Source organism: Suncus etruscus, chromosome 7 (genome assembly GCF_024139225.1).
Source record: "Suncus etruscus isolate mSunEtr1 chromosome 7, mSunEtr1.pri.cur, whole genome shotgun sequence".
NCBI lineage: Eukaryota > Metazoa > Chordata > Mammalia > Eulipotyphla > Soricidae > Suncus > Suncus etruscus.
The window spans coordinates 51,791,076-51,802,962 of NC_064854.1; the positions used below are offsets into that span (position 1 = coordinate 51,791,076).

General features: G+C 41.7%; 1 non-coding gene across 1 annotated transcript; it reads right to left on the reverse strand.

The window, feature by feature from the left end:
- Positions 1 to 8,972: 8,972 nt before the first annotated feature.
- LOC126014848 (small nucleolar RNA SNORA27) lies at positions 8,973 to 9,087 on the reverse strand. The gene has a single exon (XR_007497816.1). It is a non-coding gene; the product is annotated as a small nucleolar RNA SNORA27 (small nucleolar RNA).
- Positions 9,088 to 11,887: the final 2,800 nt, after the last annotated feature.

Sequence of the window (11,887 nt, forward strand, 5' to 3'; positions counted from 1 at the left end):
CAGCATGGTATTGGAATAAAGACAGGCCCTCAGATCAGTGGACTAGGCTTGAATACTCAGAAAATGTTCCCCAGACATACAATCAACCTAATTTTTTATAAAGGAGCAAGAAATCCTAAATGGAGCAAGGAAAGCCTCTTCAACAAGTGGTATTGGTACAACTGGATAGCCAATTGCAAAAAATTGAACTTAGACCCCCACCTAACATCATGTATGAAGGTAAAATCCAAATGGATTAAAGACCTCGATATCAGACCCAAAACCATAAGATATATAGAACAACACGTAGGCAAAACACTCCAGGACATTGAGACTACAGGCATCTTCAAGGAGGAAACTGCACTCTCCAAGCAAGTGAAAGCAGAGATTAACAGATGGGAATATATTAAGCTGAGAAACTTCTGCACCTCAAAGGAAATAGTGCCCAGGATACAAGAGCCACCCACTGAGTGGGAGAAACTATTCACCCAATACCCGTCAGAAAGAGGCTAATCTTCAAAATATACAAGGCACTGACAGAACTTTACAAGAAAAAAAAATCTAATACCATCAAAAAATGGGGAGAAGAAATGGACAGACACTTTGACAAAGAAGACATACAAATGGCCAAAATACACATGAAAAATGCTCCACATCACTAATCATCAGGGAGATGCAAATCAAAACAACTATGAGGTACCACCTCACACCACAGAGATTGGCACACATCACAAAGATTGAGAATAATCAGTGCTGGCGGGGATGTGGAGAGAAAGGAACTCTTATCCACTGCTAGTGGGAATGCCGTCTAGTCCAACCTCTATGGAAAGCGATATGGATATTCCTCCAAAATCTGGAAATTGAGCTCCCATTCAACCTGGCTATTCCACTCCTAGGGATATACTCTAAGAACACAAGAACACAATACAAAAACCCCTTCCTCACACCTATATTCATCGAAGCACTATTTACAATAGCCAGACTATGGAAACAACCAAGATGCCCTTCAACAGACAAATGGCTAAAGAAACTGTGATACATATACACAATGGAATATTATGCAGCTGTCAGGAGAGATGAAGTCATGAAATTTTCCTATACATGGATGTACATGGAATCTATTATGCTGAGTGAAATAAATCAGAGAGAGAGAAAAATAACACAGAATGGTCTCACTCATCTATGGGTTTTAAGAAAATGAAAGACATTCTTGCAATAATTATTTTCAGACACAAAAGAAAAAAGAGCTGGAAGTTCCAGCTCACCTCATGAAGCTCACCACAAAGAGTGATGAGTTTAGTTAGAGAAATAACTACATTCTGAACTGTCCTAATAATGAAAATGTATGAGGGAAATGGAAAGCCTGTCTAGAGTACTGGTGGGGGTTGGGTGGGGAAGAGGGAGATTTGGGACATTGATGATGGGAATGGTGCAGTGGTGATGGGTGGTGTTCTTTACATGACTGAAACCCAAACACAATCATGTATGTAATCAAGGTCTTTAAATAAAATAAAATAAATTTTAAAAATCTCAAAAAATCACATTAAACATTTGCATACCCCAAACAAAGCTGCTCGGGGTATGCGATTTTTTTTCTTACTAATGTCATTTTTATTGCGAGTATTTGGTAAGCGAGTAATCGCGAATACTGCGATATTTGAAGGCTGGTCGCGGGCCACAAAATGTTGTACGGAGGGCCGCAAACAGCTCGTAGGCCACGAGTTTGAGACCCCTGGTTTGGTGGCATACTCAACAGTGTTCAGAATTTGCTCCTAACTCTGTGCTCAAGGATCACTCCTGGAAGGACTCAAGTTTTTGTTTGTTTGTTTGTTTTTTGTTTTTGCGTCACACCCGGCAGCACTCAGGAGTTACTCCTGGCTCTGTGCTCAGAAATTGCTCCTGGCAGGTGCAGGGTCCATAAGGGATGCCGGGATTTGAACCACCATCCTTCTTTTTTTTTTTTTTTTTTGTTTTTTTTTTTGTTTTTTTGGGTCACACCCGGCTGCGCTCAGGGGTCACTCCTGGCTGTCTGCTCAGAAATAGCTCCTGGCAGGCACGGGGGACCATATGGGACACCGGGATTCGAACCAACCACCTTTGGTCCTGGATCGGCTGCTTGCAAGGCAAACACCTCTGTGCTATCTCTCCGGGCCCGAACCACCATCCTTCTGCATGCAAGACAAACACCCTACTTCTATGCTACCTCTCTGGCTCAGTGCTCAAATTTTTAACCCAGATTGCTAGGGATTAAATTCACTTTAGGGTTTGAACCCAGTTTGGCCACATGTAAGGTAGGTGTCCTAACCACTGTACAATCTCTCCAGTCCCATGAAATAAAAATTATGTAGAATATGAAATTTATTTACCTAATTATTGCCACTTAATGTATTTTAAATAACTTAAGTCATTTAATATTTAACATTATCAAGTCAATATTGACATAACTTTATTTTGTGGTTATATCATGTTTATTTATTTGTCCTTTTGTTTTGGGGCTACATCTATCAATGCTCAGGGATCAGTCCTGGTGAGTCTTGAGGTGCTGGGGATCAAATCCAGGTTGTTCATATGTATACAAGTCCTTACTCCTGTATTATCTCTCTGGTCCTACCATGATTAATATTGTTTTAACATTTTTTGTTTGTTTGTTTTTGGTTTGGGGACCACACCCAGTGGTGTCAGGGGTTACTCCTGGCTCTGTTCTTAGAAATCATACCTGGCAGGCTCAAGGGAGCATATGGGATGCCAGGGATCAAACCCAGGTTGGCTGCTACAAGACAAACCTCTTACCCACTGCACCATTATTCTGGCCCCAAAATCCAAAGGGCTATTTTATTTATTTGTTTGTTTATTATTTTTGTTTTTTGTTTTTTTGGCCACACCAGAAGGCACTCAGGGGTTACTCCTGGATCTGTGCTCAGAAATCATTCTTGACAGACACTGAGAAGAAATCACTCTTCCTAGACCATATAGAATGCCGGGGATCCAACCCAGATCTGTTCTGAGTCAGCTGCATGCAAGACAAAAGCCCTACTGCTGTGCTATCTCTCCAGCCCCCTAATGATTAATATTCTTTTAATATTCAGGGCAGCTTTGCCTATTACAATAGAATGGATACATAGTGTTATAGTATTGTTGGGGAAGAAAATATTTTTTCCTGATTTAGGGTCCTTACCCACTGCTGCTCGGGAGTTACTCTGGACTTAGGAATAATTTCTAGTCAAATGATACTTGTTTAGATCACTTTTGGTGGTGCTTTGGATTTGCTCCCGGCTCTGTTCTGAGGGATCACTCTTGGTAGGGACCAAGTGGGATGCCAGGAATTGAACCCAGGTTGGCCAGGAGGACAAATGCCCTCCATGCTGTACTATCTCCCCAGCTCAAATTTCAAAATATTCACTGATTTTCTATAATAATCCCCAGCCCAGATAAGGGTCATTTTCTAAATTAAAAACAACAGAGGAGTCTGAGCAATAACACAGTGGGTAGTGTACTAACCTTACATGCAGCCAATTTGGGTTCAATTTCCCACATCCTATATAATCCCCCGAGCCTGACAGGAGTAATTACTGAATGCATAACCAGAAATAACACCTGAGTGCTGCTAGGTGTGGCCCCTAAACCCAAGGAAATGAACAAACACAAGTGAAATAAAAATTGGTGGGACTGGAGCAATGGCACAATGGTAGGGCATTTGCCTTGCATATAGCCAACCTGGCCCGGATCCTGAGTTCAATTCCTTGCATCCCATATGGTCCCTCAAGCCTGCCAGGAGCCATTTTTGAGCATAGAACGAGGAGTAACTTCTGTGTACCACCGGATGTGGCCCAAAAACCTAAATAAATAAACAAACAAATGTTAAAAAAAAAAGAAATTGGTGAGTCTCAGTGGGCTGAGCACATGCAAAACATTATTTACATGCATGAGGCTGGGGTTGATTCTAGGAACTGTGTGGTCCTCAGGAACCCAGGGAGTTCTTGGAGTGCTACCCAAACTATCAGGTAAAGAACTATTTGATTCCACTTTTTTTTTTTTTTTTTTTTTTTGGTTTTTGGTCCACACCCAGCATTGCTCAGGGATTACTCCTGGCTGTCTGCTCAGAAATAGCTCCTGGCAGACACGGGGGACCATATGGGACACCGGGATTCGAACCAACCACCTTTGGTCCTGGATCGGCTGCTTGCAAAGCAAACACCGCTGTGCTATCTCTCCGGGCTCTATTTGATTCCACTTTTAATGGGATAAATCATTGATCCGGAAGAGAGAGAATTATCAATGGAATGCAGTAGAAAGTTGATATAAGGCAATCCAGGGTTTATTAGCAGCCAAGGTCATAACCAAATCAAGACAACTGACATGATATATAGAAAAATATGATGTAAAAAAAAGAAAAATATGATGTAATATCCTTTTTTCCAGGCAGTGGCGGAACCCATAAACCCACATACCTAGTTTGGGTTTGCTGTTCTGTGCATGCCTGAAGAACACTCTAGCTTAAGTGAACAGAATTCATTTGGGATGAGGTTATCTCCGGACTGATTTAGGGAAACAAGCAAATCAACTTCTTATTCACATACAACCTTAACCACATTTGATGGTTTAGTCTGGCTCAAAGAAATAAGTGAAAATTATGAAGGTAAAATTATTAAAGTGAAAATTTAAGGTGAAGTGGAGTGAAATTATCATTGTCAAAAAAATATCTGCCCACCTCTAAATAAACAGAATATGGACAAAAATAAGAGATACAGTTATAATTATATTATGCTTTGATCTCTTGAAAAATACTAGTCATTATCTCATCTTTTATTTCCACAACAAACTATAAGAAAGAATCAGGTACTAGAGAGAGAGCACAGCAGGTAAAGCCTTGCACACAGATCCCAGGCACCCTCTATGGTTCCCCAAGTTCAAGGAATGATTCCTGGAGTATAGAACCAGGAAAAGCTCTGAGTACTGCCCATGTGGCACCAAACCACTATTACTAATAAAATACATTAAAAATAAAAAGAAGATTATTACTGAGGCTAGACAAAGACTGTGATCTGAGATTTCTCTCTCCATAATAGCACTCACCCCTGTTGATTCTGTCAGGAACTGGGGGGGAAGGAGAGAGAGACAGAGACAGAGAGACAGATGGAGACAGAGACAGAGAGACAAATTGGAGAAAGAGGAGAGACAGACAGAGAGACAGATACAGAGAATGCATTGCCCTTTTAAAACAAAGCCATCAACTATCAACTGACACTATTGGCTGGGGCATCCAGTAGAGGCCTCTGGTGGCAGGGGTCAGGCAGCAGAGCACTCTACAGGCTCTCCTGGGAGGGCAGATGCAGCTCAGGCTTCTGTTTAGAGGGGAGGAATGCCAGGGGCCAACTCCACACCTGACACTCACCTGGCCAGCTGTTCTTCCAATCATTTGGAGCTTTAAGAACTAAACTTCTTTACTGATAGAGTGAAAGAGAGCGACCACAATTGGGGGAAGGATGGCAGGATATACTTGACTTATTCCTTTGGAGGCTAAGGGGAAAGGGGGATAGAGGCCGGAGTGGAGATAGACAGAGGGTAGAGAAAAAGGTAAGGAGAAACATTGTAGGGGCTTTTCTGCATGTCTTTGAACTCTAAAGGACTAATAAAAAATTTACTACTTAGATGGGGCCGGAGAGATAGCATGGAGAGGTAAGGTGTTTGCCTTTCATGCAGAAGGATGGTGGTTCGAATCCCAGCATCCCATATCGTCCCCCAAGCCTGCCAGGGGCGATTTCTGATCATAGAGCCAGGAGGAACCCCCCGCCAATTTACTACTTAGAAATTCACAAATTCCATTATTTTCATTTCTCAAAAAGAGAAGGAACCTTCCTCTTTGGCTGCTTCAAATCTTAAAAGCTTCATACAGGTTTTGTGGTTGTCAGCCACTTATTAGCTCACTGACATTATCAGGGGTATCTTTGGTGAGTGCCTTCTCAGGAAGGTGACTGCAAGTGAGGTAGAGGTGAGTGGAGGACCTGGATCCCAGGATCTCCTTTGATTTTTTGTTGTTGTTGGTGGTGGTGGTGGTGGTGGTCAGATCAGTTGTTCCAGGAAGAACTTCTGGCAAACCTCTTGGCCAAGGTTTGAGTTTTATTCCAAACATGTTTTTGAGGGGCCAGAGTGATAGCACAGCAGTAGGGTATTTGCCTTGCACGTGGCTGACCCAGGACAGATCTTGGTTCAATCCCCGGCATCCTATATGGTCCCCCAAGCCAGGAGCAATTTTTGAGCTCATAGCCAGGAATAACCTCTGAGTGGCATCAGGTGTGGCCAAAAACAAACAAACAAAAAAACCAAAAAAAAACTCACCATGTTATTAGACTTATAAGCAAGTAATAGATGTTAACTCTCATCTAATCATGTTCCATCTATTGTGTGTGTGTGTGTGTGTGTGTGTGTGTGTGTGTGTGTGTGTGTGTGTGTGTGTGTGTGCGAGGGCTTTCTCCTGTCTCTGTGTCCAGGGAATCACTCCTGGGTGGTCTTAGTGGAACCTATGGAGTACTAGGAGTTGAACCTGAGTGGGTCAATTTCAAGGCAAGCCCCTAATCACTGTACTATCTCTCTGAACCTTACCTCCATCCATCCATCCATCCATCCATCCATCCATCCATCCATCCATCCATCCATTCATCCACCCATCCTTAAGTATTGACAAGAAGGGCCTGAGGATTTCATGAAGGGCAAAGTATGTCTGTTTCATGTGAAACTGTTGTGTGGGCTTGTAATAAAGGAGAAGTGAAGACAAATTGTAGGATGTGATCTCACAATTCAAACCCTCTTTTCTCATCTGTCAATCACCCTCCTAAGACTACCTGGTTCAAGTGGCTGGGTCACTTTTGTTGCTGGAAAGGGCCAGCCAAAGGAGGAGCATTTTCCTGCTCTCTGAAGAGCATTGATCTGAGCTCCTGTACCAGGAACATGCTTTCATCACCTCCATTCCTACAGACCCAGCTAATCTCTAAATGGCTTCAGCCCACCTTTTCGCTCCTGCATCTGTTACTAATTATAAACTCCTACAGAGGCCAGTAACATGCTGGTACTCATACCCCAAGGCCTCAGGGTGACTCTCAGCTTCAAAATGCCTCCAGCCCAAAACTGAATAATGGAAAACAGAAGTAGACCACAAATGGGACGATCCAAACAGAACACTGTTGATTTAATTCAGATGTTCTCTCATTCATAAAGAATCCAGAGAAGCAGAGCAGCCCACTACAGCCTGACATCATAGTCGACTGGACGGACTTACAGTCTCACCAGACCACAACTTTGCTCACCATGAACCTTAATGATTACAGGTGAAATAGATAACCAAGGGACAGACAATTTGATTTCTCTGAGGTTTGCCTCTGGTCCCACATAAATTTCATATACTAATTTAAATATATTTAAAAGCTTACTGGTTGTGGCCAGAGAGATAGCACAGTGGTAGGTGTTTGCCTTGCATATGGCCAACACAGGACAGACCCCGGTTGGAATCCTGGCATCCAATATAGTCCCCCGAGCCTGCCAGGAGAGACTTTTGAGCACAGAACCAGGAGTAATCCCTGACCACCATCCGTGTGGCCCAAAAATAAACAAATAAACAGTTTACTGGCTCTCAAAGGTATGTCATCTTTAAGTATGAGGAAATGAATGAAAAGCACAATAGTTATATATAATTTTAATAATGAATGTCAGTGAGATATTAAGAAAGATCATAATATGTGTAATGGTTTGTTTCCAAAGCTATTCCAGGAAATGGTTTAATTTTGCCAGTAGATCGTTAAATGAAAACATGATCCATTCTTACCCTGTTACCCTAAATTTTTAGGATAAAAATTCTGAATTCTGGAGCCAGAGAGATAGCATGGAGGTAGGGCATTTGCCTTGCATGCAGAAGGATGTTGATTTGAATCCCAGCATCCCATATGGTCCCCCGAGCCTGCCAGGAGTAATTTCTGAGTGTAGAGCCAGGAGTAACCCCTGAGCGCTGCCAGGTGTGGACCTCCCCACCAAATTCTGTATTCTAAATTCACATGGTCTTCCTGTGTTCAATTCACAAGTTAAGGACTCTACCTACTATAGTATTACTCCAACCTCCAAATCACATTCATTGTATCAAGAAACTTAAGCCTCCATCAGAGATTCCATGATTCATCCAAGGGATCATTGATCTCCTTGTGTTCCACTCACAGTTTAAATAAAAAATAAGTCATTATTTAATAAGTAAAACAGTTTATGTATTGAATATATAAAGTATATGACACAAGCCAGAATTGAACACTAGTTGTAATTAATTTCTCAAACTCCAGTAGCAGAGCCGGAACCGGAAGCAGTAGATCAGGAACCAGAAGTGGCTAGAAGAAACCACCTAAGGACATAATAAGTAGCTGAGACTCGCCCTGCAATGACAGTGCAAAGTGATGGTTTCTGGGGGGACCTCTTCTACTATCACCCTGGGTTGAAGGGCTGTGTCCTGTTACTTTCACATGCCTGAGACCACTGGGGTCAGAGGACCCTATTGTCCTGAATCCAGTCACTCAAGCAGAAGTATATCGAGGTGCTTAGGTTTTGCTTTTCCTTTTGGAATGCACACTAGATTCTCTCAAGAAATGATATGACTTATGTTTTCCTAAGAGCTTCATCTAATACATTCTAGAAAGTTCTCAAAAAGATTGATAAGAAATACCACTTATAGGGCCTGAGAGATAGCATGGAGGTAAGGTGTTGGCCTCGTGTGCAGAAGGTCGGTGGTTCGAATCCAGGCATCCCATATGGTCCCCCGGGCCTGCCAGGAGCAATTTCTGAGCATAGAGCCAGGAGTAACCTTGAGCGCAGCCGGGTATGACCCAAAAACCAAAAAAAAAAAAAAAAAGTGCACTGAAGAAATACCACTTATAAATCCACAAGTTCATTGTTTTTAATTTTCTTTGAAACATCAAGAATCTTCATCTCCAGACTTTTGCCATCCTTACCCAATAGTTTTATGTTGTTTCCTCTGACAGGATACAAGATAAACACCCAGTTTGTTTGCATGTTAGGACATTTCCTTCTCTCCACTTGAATGGCCAATAAAAAGGTTTTATATATTTGTGTGGGTTTTTTGTTTGTTTATATTTGTGGGCCTCACCAATTTTGCTCATGGCTTTCTCTTGACTCTGTCAGGGGTCATTCCTGGCTGTACTCAGGGTACCAGGAGTACCAAGGGTATCAGGGATTGAAACCCTAAGTCAGCCACATACAACATAAACACCATACTTGGAGTACAATCTCTTCTGCTCTCAGTTCTTCCCAATTTATTTATTTATTTATTTTGCTTTTGAGTCACACCCGGCAGCGCTCAGGTGTTACTCCTGGCTCTACACTCAGAAATTGCTCCTGGCAGGCTCAGGGGACCATATGGAATGCCGGGATTCTAACCACCGTCCTTCTGCATACAAGGTAAATGCCCTACCTCCACACTATCTTTCCGGCCTCCCTTCCCAATTTTTCAAATGCTATCAATGAAAAATTTTATGGATGCATCTCAAAAATACTGTTTATTGTGCTGTATTTTTTTTTGAGAAATAAATATATAGTTTCATCAGAAATTGAACTTGTTTAAAAACTGTCTGAAATTATTAGTCACCAGTTACTGGATTGGGAAAAGAAGGCTAAAGGTTAAGAACTATTCAGTTAATTTCACATTATTTCATTTAATTCCACCTAATCAGTCCTTCATAATTGAAATATAAATAAGGTTATAAGCTGGTTATAAGTTTACATAAAGAGAGGCCAGAGTGACAATATAGCAATTAGGGAACTTGCATGCAGCTGACCCAGCATCCCATATGATCCCCGGAGCCCACTATGAATGATCTCTGAGTACAGATCCAGGAATAAACCTTAAGTATCACTGGGTGTGGCCCAATTCATACCACCCTCCACCCAAACAAAAGATAAAAGTGAGCTAACATTTGTTCTGTTTCAACAAACCAAATTAGTTATATCTAGTAAGAAATGAATTCAAATCTGGTCTCACAGCATATCTTGTATCACTCCATTATTCTTTATAGTCATCAATTCAAGTGCATCAACAGGCCAGTTTAAAGTTCTTTTCTTTTCTTTGTTTTTTAGGCCACACCCCTTTGATGCTCAGGGGTTACTCCTGGCTATGCACTCAGAAATCACTCCTGTCTTGAGGGGACCATAGGGATGCCAGGGGATTGAACCGAGGTTCGTCCTAGGCTAGTACTTGCAACGAAGATGCCTTACTTTTAGCACCACTGCTCCAGCCTCTAAGATTATTTTCTTCAAGCTGGTTCTGTCTTCTCCCTGTGCTCTGCTTAGTTCCCTGATCTCTCACATTCGCCTCTGCCTGATTCTTGCTCTGAACACTATGTGTGTGATCAGAGTGAATGAAGAAATCAAGTAAAGGAAATCTGATTCTCATTATTTGGTCATTCTGCATTCATAACCATCTTCCAGACAATCTGTTTTGAATCACATGAAACTAGTCTGTTTGAAGACTAGTCAGGTCTTCTTTGTTCTAACTCATCTCCCAGAAAGTTTCTCTGCTTCCATTACAGACTTTATGGTTTCTCCAAAATTCATGAATTTCCATAAACTGCTTACACTTTAAATGTAACCAGCTGGCCAGTGGATCTCTACCTCAGAACTGTGTCTTATTTATAAGCAGGACTGTGGAAGAGTAAAAGCTCTGTAGCACACACAATCACAACATGAGCTTTATTTATTTATTTATTTATTTATTTATTTATTTATTTATTTATTTATTTATTTTTGGGTTTTGGGTTACACTCAGTGGGGCTCGGAGATTACTCCTGGCTCTGCACTCAGAAATTGCTCCTGGTAGGCTCAGAGGACCATACGGGATGCCAAGAATCGAACCACTGTCTGTCCTGGGGTGGTTGTGTACAAGGCAAATGCCCTATGCTGTGCTTTCTCTCTGGCCCATGTAGTTGATGGAACAAAAGTCTAACAATCAAGTCTGGGTTGGGCACTTGCCTTGTAGTAAAAGGGTCTGAGTTTGCTTCCCAATACCATATGCCCCTCCATATCCCAGTTCCCGGGGCACCTGAACCCCCATCCCTGCCAGGCTGTACCCCCATCTCATCATCAGTCTGAGCACTGAACCTTTTGGCCTAGTTGACTCAGACTTCCTGGGAACTATTGGAGAGCCCCTTCATCCCTCCCCCCTCAACTCTAAACTTTGGTGTAATCTGAGTTTTTATCCATTACTCAGCTACTTAAAATGTGATTTGAATGTGTTAGTGACCAGGGGAATTCCCTCACTCCTCACAAATGTAAAGGATAAGTAGAGTAAATTGGCATAATAACTTGAAATATCTCTCTTTAAGGTACAGTGAAAATTATTTTGTTACATGGATCTTGTTGGTTAAATTATCGCCAAGAATGATACAGACAGGAAACTTCCAATTTAGTTTCCAGAGCTGCCAAGTTCAGTGGCCCAAGTGAAATCCTCAGAGTTCACTGTATATACCTTTTCTTTGTTTTGTTTCTGTGATTGTTGTTTTGGACCACACCCAGTGGTGCTCAGTGGTTATTCCTGGCTCTGCAATTAGAAATTGCTCCTGGCAGGGTCAGGAGAACCATATGGGGTACCGGGACCAAACACGGGTCAGCTGTGTGCAAAGTAAACAGCCTGCCCACTGTGCTATTGCTCCAGCCCCTGTTTTCTTTGTTTATAACAATGAAAAATCTGGTCAGTTATATACTTTTATAAGAACAGTCTTGTATTCTTGATAACTTTTAAAATTATATTTAAAGTTGGCAGATTTTAATCTTGTTCAAAGAGCACTAGAACTTTTAAATGCCTTCCAAGTGGCTTTGGGGAATTTTCAGTGTCCTTAGATAAAGTTGATGAGAAATGTTCATTTCA